Raw genomic sequence first — 12,632 nt, forward strand, 5'->3', positions numbered from 1 at the left:
GGGGGCGAGTCCTAGTGAGACTGTAGACGCTGGTTCAACTTAAATCTATTTTAAAAATTTAAGTTGAGATCAAGATTAAATCTTGGTCTTGGTAAGATCGGATTTGATTCATAATTTTATTATTATATGTGCTAACTCTGTTTTGTAAGTATTTTACACTAACATGTTTTGCAAGAGCTTAGAGCAAAATTGAAGTTTGGATGAACAATGCTCGAGCACCTCAACTAATTGGAGGCGCCCTGAGTAAGGGACTGGAGGCACCTCGGATGGTTAGAGGAGCCCCAGAGCCGACAAGCTACGAGGATAAAAGTTCAATGCTAGAGGCACCTCGAGTTGAAGTGTTGGAGGCACCCTCAGACGATTGGAGACTCCTCCAAGAGGATAAACGCCAAACTCTGAAGATTAGATCAAAGATCAGGATGGCGGCCCAGAGGAACCGAGACACCTCCAATGTAATTTAAAAGAGGGGGTTTTACCAGTGCATTCTGTTATCAATTCGAGCCGCAAAAATCGCTTTTTGTATTGCGGAAACCCCGAAGCTAGTCACGGATCCGTGCGAAGATAAATAAAATTATGTTGGAGTGTATACTGAAAGCCTAAGCTTTTGTAAACATTTATGTTAAATAAAGAATCACATTTGGTCAATTTATCTACATTTGTTTGTAGTTGTTCAATTAATTTATATTGTAGATAACATAGTATATGGTGTCACATGCAGAAGATGATGTTATCAGTACCTTATAAATTATAAACAGTAGCTCACGACCAAAATGGAAAGGAACAAACCATTAGAAGGTCGTAGTGTAATTAGGTATTAGTTTATCTTGACTATATAATTACACTAGTACACTTAGAGTGTAATGAGTAGGACCATTTGAGGTCGTTTCTTTTATACTGACTTTATAAAGAAACAAAGACCTCGGTTATTATGGAAGTGTGTGCTCTTAATCCTAATATAATAACAAGCACATATATTTGATATTTATTTCTTTAATTTATCTATGGGTAAGATTTAGTTCGATGAATCAATAAGCCCGATAAGTTGGGAAATGGTATCACTTATAGTGTGTGTTGTTGATTATAGAAGGAAACTGTGTCCTAGAGATACTAGATTGATAATGTCCTCAAGAGGAGCTCATAAGGATTGTCATGTTAAATCCTGCAGGTGGACCTAGTCCGACATGATGATAAGGTTGAGTGGTACTACTCTTGGACTAAAATATTAATTAAATGAGTTGTCAGTAACTCACTTAATTAGTAGACATTTGATATCTTAAACACAGGGAGACTAACACACTCATAATAAGAAGGAGCCCAAAAATGTAATTTGGGATTGGTGCGGTAGTTCAATAATAGTTCTCTAGTGGAATGAATTATTATTGATAAAATTAAGTTGTGTGTTCGGGGCGAACACGGGATGCTTAATTTTATCGGGAGACCAAAACCAATTCCTCCTCTCGGTCCCTATCGTAACCTCTTATTTATAGAGTACTATACCCACCTATACCCACCTTCTATACCCACCTAAAGGGGGCCGGCCAAGCTAGCTTGGAATCAAGCTAGGGCCGGCCTAAGCATGGTTTAGGGTGGTCGGCCCTAGCTTGAACCCAAGCTAGAGAGGGCTGGCCATAATTAAATTAAAAAGGATTTTTAATTTTAATTTTTATTTTGTGGAAGATATAATTTATTAAAGAGAATTAAAATTAAAATATCTCTCGTAAAAGGATCTACAAAAGATTAAAAAAAAGAGATTATATCTCTTTCCTTATTTGTAGATTGGAAAGATATTTTATTTTTTCTCTTTAAAAATTATTCACATGATTGAAAATTAAAATTATAGAAATTTCTTTTTATCAACCATGAAGGGATTTTAAAGGAAAATTTTATTTTTTTAAAATTTCCAAAAACAAATAAGGAAGTTTTAATTATTGATTAAAAATTGGCTTATTTGTTCTCCATGAGGTGGCCGGCCACAATTCAATTAATTAGGAAATTTTATTTATTTTTTCTTAATTAATTATTGTCAAATTAAGTTAAGGAAATTTTATTATAAATAAATTTCCTTATTTGACAAAGCCAAGGAATATAAAAGAAGGGGTAGGGGTGCCTTCATGAGGTACAACTTCTATTATTTCTCTCCCTCTCTTATTCCTTGGTGTGGCCGACCATCCTCTCTTTTCCTCTTCCTCTTTGTGGTGGCCGAACCTCTCTCTCTTCCTTTGGAGCTTTTGTGATGGCCGGATACTACTTGGAGAAGAAGAAGAAGAAGGAGAGAAAGCTTGCATCCCTTGGAGCTTGATTGGTGTTTTTCTTTCATCCTTGGTGAAGCTTTCTTTGTGTTGGCTGAACCTAGCTAGGAGGAGAAGAAGGTTCATTGGTGGTTTCTCATCTCGGAAGATCGTTGCCCACACAACGTCCGAGGTTAGAAGAGGAATACGGTAGAAGATCAAGAGGTTTTTCTAGAAGGTATAACTAGTAATTTTACTTTCCGCATCATACTAGTTATTTTTAGAAATAATACCAAATACAAGAGACTTACGATTCTAGTATTTCGAATATGTTTTTCAATGTTGTGTTCTTTTGATTTATTTTTCCTTGTGATTTGATTGTTCTTTTCGGTTAACCTAAAGTTATTTTAGGAAATTAAATATTAGCTTTCCGTAAAAGGTTTTGTCTAGTCGGTGGTGGTTGCTCCCATATCCAAGAAGGTCGTGTGCCTCGCCACGTCAGTACTGGGAACCAATTATGGAAATTAATATTTAATGGAATTAATAACTTAAGGTGATTTGGGTCGAACGTGTTAAGTTCTGCAGGAGACCCAAGTCAAAACCTAAAAGAACGAATAGATTAAGTTTTGGATCAAACGTGTTAAGTTCCGCAGGCGATCCAAAATTTAATTTAAAAGAACACATGGTAGCTAGGAAAAGGTTCAGACCTTTGTACAAAAGTTTTGTACAGTGGAACCTCTAGGTTTTCCGAGTAGCAACCAACAAATTATACATGTACATGTTTGTCTACACTAGATCTACCTTAGATCTACATGAAAAAGAAGTATACCCTTGTAGTGATGCCCTTCACTTATCCCGCTCGTCCAAACAGTTGTCGGGTCTCGTAGAGTGTCAAGTGTACACTCCTCTAGACGTATCCACACGTACAAAAGGTGGAGAGAACCACTTAGAGTGTGCTAGCACCCTTGAGAAGTCTCTGCAATGGAGGAGAAGGAGAGAAGAGATAAGAGGAAGAAGAAGAAGAAGAAGAGAGAATCAATGAGCATACAATTACACTTACATCATCATAATGTGGCCGACCACTTATTAGAGGTTTCAAACCTCCATGTAATACCAAGAGTCATGACTCTTGGTCTTCCTCATGAGGTGGCACGTAATGATGTAGCCTTGATGATATGGAACACCATCATTGGTCGGCCCATGCCAAGTCACCATGACGTGACATTTGGTCAAGTCAAACTTGACCCATCATCTTCCCTCTCAAGTCAAGTCAAACTTGACCTCTTATCTCCCATGGTTGATCAAATCTAACATTTGATTCAAATCAATTTAATTTAATGAATCTCTATTCATTGGTTTAAATTGACTCAATGAATCATAATCTAAATTAGACTCATTCGACATATGAATCAAATTGAGTCCAACTCAATTAGTTTAATTTGGATTACTCTTAATCCAATTTGGTTCATCATATGAACCTAATCCTCTTGGTCCATCATATGAACTCAATCTCCATCTGATTGCCCTTTGTGTGTGACCCTATAGGTTCTTGTAATGTTGGTAATGCTCCTAAACCCATTTAGAAATATAAGTAATGAGCGGTATCTAGCAACACATTATTACTACCCAAGTTACAAGAATGTTAAGATCCAACATCACCATTGTGACTATTAATTGTGACTCTCACAATATGTGACAATGTCCTTCTATCCTTGACATCTAAATTGATCAATTGAGGCATAAACCGTGTCATCCTCTAATCAATCTTTGTCTTGAACTCCAAGTAGACTCACTATAATCAAATAAGCTCAATATCTCATATTGACTTATTTGGGCATGGTCATGCACTTAGTGGTCTTACTCTATCAAGAATCATGATATCACTCCTGTCATATAGGAGGGATAGATCCCATCTATATCGCTCACATCCCTTCGCATAATTTGTTACATATCCAGTAGTCGTCTTTATAATCCACCCATTTACGAGTGACGTTTGACGAAGCTAAAATATGCAACTCCTTATGTAGGGAACCATGGTGACTTCAGGTCCAAGGACTGATAGTCATACTAATAGTCACATGAGAAAGTATATGACACTCATATAACGATCCATGATACTTTCTCATAGCGGGTCATTCAGTATACATTCTCCAATACATACCCATGTGTCAACTTGATATCTAATATCCATGACTTGTGAGATCAAGTCATCGAGTTGACCTACATGCTAGTCTCAGCGCATTAACATTATCCCTGAATGTCAATACTTGACTAGAAATGATTAAGAGTAGTGTTCTCTATATCATCTCACTATCAATTCAACCAATCGATTGATATAGATAAGAACCTTCCATTCAAGGACGCTATTATACGTAGTTATTTGGCACCAATATAAGTAAAGGGGTGTTTGGTTGATGAGTTTGGAATTGAGGGAATGGAATGATAGTAAAACATTATATTTGTTAGATCGCAATGGAACCCTCGCGATGGTTAGATCGAGCGCCCCTGGCCCCGCAAGGGGATTCGTTCCGCGATTGCGCCCGAAAACCGCTAAACGGAACCGTCGGGAAATTGTACTCGTAAAAATTATAAAAATTATAGAAAAAATTACAGAAAATTATAGAAATATATAATTGTGAATTATATATTATTTTTATGAAAGTCATGGCCCAAAGACCCAATTTGATTGGATAATTCGTGTTGTAATTCATAATACGGCTTGCGTGCCGTGATGTGATGTGCGTGTTGTATTTTTATTTTTCGCGACCTGCGCGTCGTGCCTTTCTCTTTTATTCTTGTTGTAAATTAGATTTAGACTCGAATGTAACTCGAGTTTCAAAATGTAATGTAAATTTTGAAGCGATGGAAGGTCCACTCGAGACGGAGTTACGAGGAGGGCGCGAGCAACACGAGGTGGTCAAAGGAAGGAGCTTGAGAAGCTGTTGACCTTAGGTTAACCATCCGATCTTCTCATTGGCTTGAGAAGATCGTAGTAGGGTCATGACATAATCATAAAATTATTTAATTAATTGCTTTTGTGTGTATGTGATGCATGCTAGTTAATTAAGTAATTAATTAGTGCCTAACGATTAGATTAGATCTAAGTCGTGCACATGATGCACCCTTCGATTAGATTAGATCTATCGAGTATATGATACGCATCATCGTTTAGATTAGATCTAAATCACGCCAACTCGTAATGCCTACCATGCCGTGATACCTACCACTACCTCGATCGCATGTTGTTGTTGAATCTGCCAAAGCAGAGCAACACATACTATCTTGGTAGGGTACGGAGGGACAATCTTGGTCTCGCCTATCAATGCATGGGTGAGTACAACTCAATTAGATTGAGTATTCCTAGTTAATTCGGTTGGATCGAGTATAACTATAGGCATTCTTCCAACGGTTGGAAAGATAGGTCAAAATCACATATATATTAACTCTCGGGCGTATTAGCCAAAGCTAACTCGAGTTTTAATATAAATGCGGATATTGATCCTATAAACAAGAGTTGCATAGAGATGTAATTGGTAATTGTTACCTACCGATCATACTAAGTCTTGGGCGTATTAGCTAAAGCTAACTCAAGGGTTAGTATGATGTGGATATTGTCCCACAAAATTATAGAATTTAGTGGGAGCATCATTTAGTTAAAGGCCTAATTAAATGATTAAGAATATGATATTTATTTCTGCATTTATTTCTGTTGTAGATTACCATGACGTCGACTACGAACACCTTCTCTCTGCGATCTGTCCTTAAGAAGGACAAGCTCAACGGAGCAAATTTCCTGGACTGGTATAGGAACCTGAGAATAGTTCTCACCCAAGAACGTAAACTGTACGTTCTGGAGCAGCCCATTCCGGAGGCTCCTCCTGCCACTGCCACGCGAGCAGACCGAGATGCTTACAAGAAGCATCAAGATGACGCATTAGATGTGTCCTGTCTTATGCTCGCGATCATGAACTCTTTGCTTCAGAAGCAACATGAGTTGATGGGCGCTTACGATATGGTTGAACATCTTTGTCACCTATATCAAGGACAAGCAAGGCACTGGAAGAGGAACTCCAAAGAATACCTGGAAGATCTTACGAAGAAGAGAAATAAGATTTCTACTTCAAGTATATATGTTATAGAAGTCAACCTCTCTATTTCTTCATCGTGGGTATTAGATACCGGATGTACTTCACACATTTGTACTAATGTACAAGCACTGAGAAATAGCAGGGCATTGACAAAGGGTGAGGTAGACCTACGAGTAGGCAATGGAGCACGGGTTGCTGCTATTGCTGTAGGAACTTACTATCTATCTCTACCCTCTGGGCTTGTACTAGAATTAGATGATTGTTGTTATGTGTCTGCCTTGACTAAGAACATAATTTCAGTTTCTTGTTTGGACAAGAAAAGTTTTTCATTTATAATAAAGAATAAATGTTGTTCAGTTTATTTAAATGATATGTTCTATTGTAGTGTGCCTCTGATGAACGGACTATATATTCTAGACCTTGAGAACCCTATCTATAACATAAGTACCAAGAGGTTCAAGTCAAATGACATGAACCAAACCTATCTCTGGCACTGTTGCTTAGGTCATATAAATGACAAACGCTTATCCCAGCTCCATAAAGATGGTTTGCTGGACTCATTTGATTTTGAATCATATGAGACATGCGAGTCATGCCTTTTAAGCATTCTTGTAACTTGGGTAGCAATGATGTATTGCTAGATACCGCTCATTGCTTATGTTTCTAAAGGAGTTTAGAAACATTGCCAACGTTACAAGAACCTATTGGGTCACATACAAAGAACAAGTGGATGGAGATTAGGTTCATATGATGAACCAATTGGATTAGGTTCATATGATGCACCAAAGATTGGATTCGGATTAATTCAAATTAGACTTATTGAGTAAGACTCAATTAGATTCAATTGTTGAATGAGTCTAATTTAAATTTGATTCATTGAGTCAATTTATATTAATGAATTGAGATTCATTAAATTAAAATTGACTTGAACCAAATGTTGGTTTTAACTCAACAAGGAAGAGAATTGGTCAATTTTGACTTGACCAAATGGAAGTTGAAACATCAAGTTTGACTTGATGTATTGCCACATCATGAAGGTTGACTCATCCTATATGGCATGACTAACCTTGCCACATCATCTCCACCTCATTATGGTGTGCCACCTCATGGAGGTTACACATTCCATTCACTTAATGTGGCCGGCCACATTAAATGAGGGGAGTTACAAGATGTGGCCGGCCACACTAATGTGTGTGTAGGTTTCATTTTGTGAAATTCAAGTGGTGTTGAATGCTGCTTCCTCCTTAGCTCTCTTCCTCCTCCTTCTCCTCTACTTGGCCGAGAGTTTCAAGCAAGGTGAAGTGGAATGTGTTGAGTTCCAAGAGAAAGGGTGAAGTGAAGGTCACAAAGGAGGGTACCTAGAGGAGTATGTGAGATTCCTTTTCTTTCTCTCCTTTCTCCCCTTTTAAATCCTACCCGAGAGCCCTAGAAAGTGTTAGCACACTTGTGGTGCTCTTCTTCTCCATCCATGAGTGTTAGAGAACACTTCTTGTTCGTGTGGATATCACTAGAGAGTTGTCTACGTTGACAACTTCGAGATCCGGCGTACCTTGGACTTGCGGGATTGCGAAGGGCTTCGTTTCGAAGGTATAAAATGTTTTTCCTTTGTAGATCTACTGTAGATCATAGTTTGGAACTCATACTCGTATTTTTGAAATCTATCCTTCGCACGAGATCCAGTGGCATGGGTGATTCGGGGTTTCCGCGACGCGAAAAGTGGTTTTCACGGCCCGAAAAATCCAACAGGTTGGTGTACATGGATTCCATCTCGGATCTCATGGCCTCTAGCAATTTCTCAAAATCTAGTCTCATCACAACATCCTGATAGGAGGTAGACTCATTCTCAACGAGCATAACGTCATCATGGTCAGACAAGAGTGTTGGTTGCTACTCGGAAAACCTATAGGTTCCACTGTACAAAAATTTTGTACAAAGGTCTGAACCTTTTCCTAGCTACCATGTGTTCTTTTAAATTAAATTTTGGATCGCCTGCGGAACTTAACACGTTTGATCCAAAACTTAATCTATTTGTTCTTTTAGGTTTTGACTTGGATCTCCTGCGGAACTTAACACGTTCGACCCAAGTCTCCTTAAGTTATTAATTCCATTAAATATTAATTTCCATAAAAGGTTCCCAGTACTGACGTGGCGAGGCGCATGGCCTTCTTGGATATGGGAGCAACCACCACCGACTAGACAAAACCTTTAATAGAAAGCTAATATTTAATTTCCTAAAATAACTTTAGGTTAACCAAAGAGAACAATCAAATCACAAGGAAAAGAAAGAAACAAAAGAACACAACTTCGAAAAAACATATTCGAAATACTAGAACGTAAGCCTCTTGTATTTGGTATTATTTCCATAAATAACTAGCATGATGCGGAAATAGAAATTACTAGTTATACCTTGTAGAAAAACCTCTTGATCTTCTACCGTATTCCTCTTCTAACCTCGGACGTTGTGTGGGCAACGATCTTCCAAGATGAGAAACCACCAACCACCTTCTTCTCCTCCAAGCAAGGTTCGGCCACAAAAGAAAAGCTTTACCAAGGAGAAAAACCAAAATACTAACCAAGCTCCAAGAGATGATAGCTTTCTCTCCTTCTTCTTCTTCTTCTCCGAGTAGTATCCGGCCACCACAAGAACTCCAAAGGAGAGGGAGAGGTTCGGCCACCACAAGAGGAAGAGAAGGAGATGATGGCCGGCCACACCAAGGAACAAAAGAGGGAGAGGAATAATAGATGTTGTGTCTTGTGAAGGCACCCTCACCCCTTCTTTTATATTCCTTGGCCTAGGTAAATTAGGAAATTTAATTACAATAAATTTTCCTTAATTTCCTTGACATGATTTAATTGAGAAAAATAAAATAATATTTCCCAATTAAACAATGATGGTCGGCCAAATCAATAGGAAGCAAATTGGATAAGTTTCAATCAACAATTAAAACTTTCCTTATTTGTTTCCGGAAATTTTAAAAATAAAATTTCTCTTTAAAATCTCTTCATGGTTAATAAAAGGAAATATCTATAATTTTAATTTTATTAACATGTGAATAATTTTAAAGAGAAAATAAAACATACCTCCAATCTACAAATAAGGAAAGAGATCTAATCTCTTTCTTTAATCTTTTGTAAATCTTTTACAAGAGAGATATTTTAATTTTAATTCTCTTTTAAATTAAATCTTCCACATAATAATAAACATTAAAATTAAATTTTCTTTTAATTAATTATGGCCGGCCCTACTAGCTTGGGTTCAAGCTAGGGCCGGCCACCTTAAACCCTAGCTAGCTTGGACGGCCCCTACACCATGGGTATGAAGGTGGGTATATGTGGGTATAGTACTCTATAAATAAGAGGCTACGATAGGGACCGAGAGGAGGAATTGGTTTTGGTCTCCCGATAAAATTAAGCATCCCATGTTCGCCCCGAACACACAACTTAATTTTATCAATGATAATTCATTCCACTAGAGAACTATCATTGAACTACCGCACCAATCCCAAATTACATTTTTGGGCTCCTTCTTATTATGAGTGTGTTAGTCTCCCTGTGTTTAAGATATCGAATGTCCACTAATTAAGTGAGTTACTGACAACTCATTTAATTAATATCTAAGTCCAAGAGTAGTACCACTCAACCTTATCATCATGTCGGACTAGGTCCACCTGCAGGGTTTAACATGACAATCCTTATGAGCTCCTCTTGAGGACATTATCAACCTAGTATCTCTAGGACACAGTTTCCTTCTATAATCAACAACACACACACTATAAGTGATATTATTTCCCAACTTATCGGGCTTATTGATTCATCGAACTAAATCTCACCCATTGATAAATTAAAGAAATAAATATCAAATATATGTGCTTGTTATTATATTAGGATTAAGAGCACACACTTCCATAATAACCGAGGTCTTTGTTTCTTTATAAAATCAGTATAAAAGAAACGACCTCAAATGGTCCTACTCAATACACTCTAAGTGTACTAGTGTAATTATACAGTCAAAATAAACTGATACCTAATTACACTACGACCTTCTAATGGTTTGTTCCTTTCCATTTTGGTCGTGAGCTACTGTTTATAATTTATAAGGTACTGATAACATGATCCTCTGTGTGTGACACCACACACCATGTTATCTACAATATAAATTAATTGAACAACTACATTTATCACAAATGTAGACATTTGACCAATGTGATTCTTATTTCTAGATAAATGTTTATACCAAAAGCTAGGCTTTTAGTATACACTCTAACAAAGAGAAATGAGTATCTCTCAGGCTGACAACGTACCCTGTCAGACCTGCGAAGAGGTAGGTCTACTTGAACTGGTTGTTGTTGCTCAACTCCTTGTGCAACAATCTCATCATCCACAATATTTTGCAGTTCCAATTCAACTTCCATCAAGGCTTCAGTGTTATGGTCCATATCTTGAACTTTTTCAAGATCGAACGTACTCCCACTAGTTTTTCTAGAAACAAAGTCTTTTTCTAGAAAACCCCCAGTCTTAGCCACAAACACTTTGTGGTGACTGGGAATGTAGAAATAATATCTCTTTGTTTCCTTGGGATATCCTATAAAATAGCACTTATCGGATTTGGGTTCTAATTTATCCAAGACTTGACGTCGAACATAAGCCTCACAACCCCAAATCCTTATAAAAGACATCTGGGCATCTCTCCCAGTCCATATCTTATATGGTGTATTTATCACAGCTTTGGATGGAACACGGTTAAGTGTGAAGGCTCCTGTGTCTAGAGTATATCCCCAAAAAAATATAGGAAGATTTGTGTGACTCATCATAGATCGTACCATATCTAATAGGGCATGATTCCTCCTTTCGGATACACCATTCCACTGTGGTGTTCCAGGAGGAGTGAATTAGGATAGAATTCCACACTCAGCTAGATAGTCACGAAACTCATGGCTAAGGTATTCACCTCCTCGATCTGATTGAAGTATTTTAATACTCTTGCCAAGCTGGTTTGTACTTCATTCTTGAATTCTTTAAACTTTTCAAAGGATTGTGACTTATGTATCATCAGATACACATAACCATATCTACTAAAGTCATCAGTAAATGTAATGAAGTACCTATAACCACCTCTGGCAGTGACATTGAAAGGGTCACATACATCACTATGTATAAGTCCTAATAAGTCAGTTGCTCTTTCGCTGTGTCCACTAAAGGGAGTCTTGGTCATCTTGCCCAGTAGGCATGACTCGCATGTCTTATATGATTCAAAATCAAATGAGTCCAGCAAACCATCTTTATGGAGCTGGGATAAGCAATTCTCATTTATATGACCTAAGCGACAATGCCAGAGATAGGTTCGATTCATTTCATTTGACTTGAACATTTTGGTACTTATGTTATAGATGGGGTTCTCTAAGTCTAGAATGTAGAGTCCATTCATCAGAGGTGCACTACAATAGAACATATCGTTTAAATAAACGGAACAACATTTGTTCTTTATTATAAACGAAAAGCCTATCTTGTCTAAACAAGAAAATGAAATGATGTTATTTGTGAGAGCAGACACATAACAACATTCATCTAATTCTAAGTACAAGCCCAGAGGGCAGAGATAGAAAGTAAATTCCTACAACAATAGCAGCAACTCGTGCTCCATTGCCTACTCGTAGGTCCACCTCGCCCTTCGTCAATGTCCTGCTATTTTTCAGTACCTGCACATTAATACAAATGAGAGAAGTACATCCGATATCTAGTACCCACGATGAAGAAATAGAAAGATTGACTTCTATAACATATATACATGAAGTAGAAATCTCATTTCTCTTCTTCTTAAGATCTTCCAGGTATCCTTTGCAGTTCTTCTTCCAGTGTCCGGTCTGACCACAGTGGAAGCAAGTAACATCCTTAGCAACCCCTCCTTTAGGTTTCATTACATTGCCTTTGCCCTTGGCTTGGGACTTTCCATTGCTTTTAGGCTTGCCCTTGCCTTTATGCTTTTGCACCATCAAAATGGAGTTGAGCTTTACCTTCTTAAGGTTGAGCTCAGCAGTTCGCAACATGCTTAGCAGCTCAGGCAGTGGCTTATCAGTTTCGTTCATTTATGACAAATTGACAGTAACTTTTTTGGCAAGGATTGCAAGATCAAGTCAGTGGCCAGTTCTTGGCCAAGTGGGAATCCCAACATCTGTAGGTTCTCTATGTACCCAATCATCTTGAGTACATATGGACCTACGGGAGTCCCATCTTGCATCTTGCACTGAAACAGTGCCTTAGAGATCTCGAAACTCTCGTGCCTTGCTTGTCCTTGATATAGTTGACGAAGATGTTCAAC

This window comes from Zingiber officinale, chromosome 6A (genome assembly GCF_018446385.1).
Source record: "Zingiber officinale cultivar Zhangliang chromosome 6A, Zo_v1.1, whole genome shotgun sequence".
NCBI classification, from domain to species: domain Eukaryota; kingdom Viridiplantae; phylum Streptophyta; class Magnoliopsida; order Zingiberales; family Zingiberaceae; genus Zingiber; species Zingiber officinale.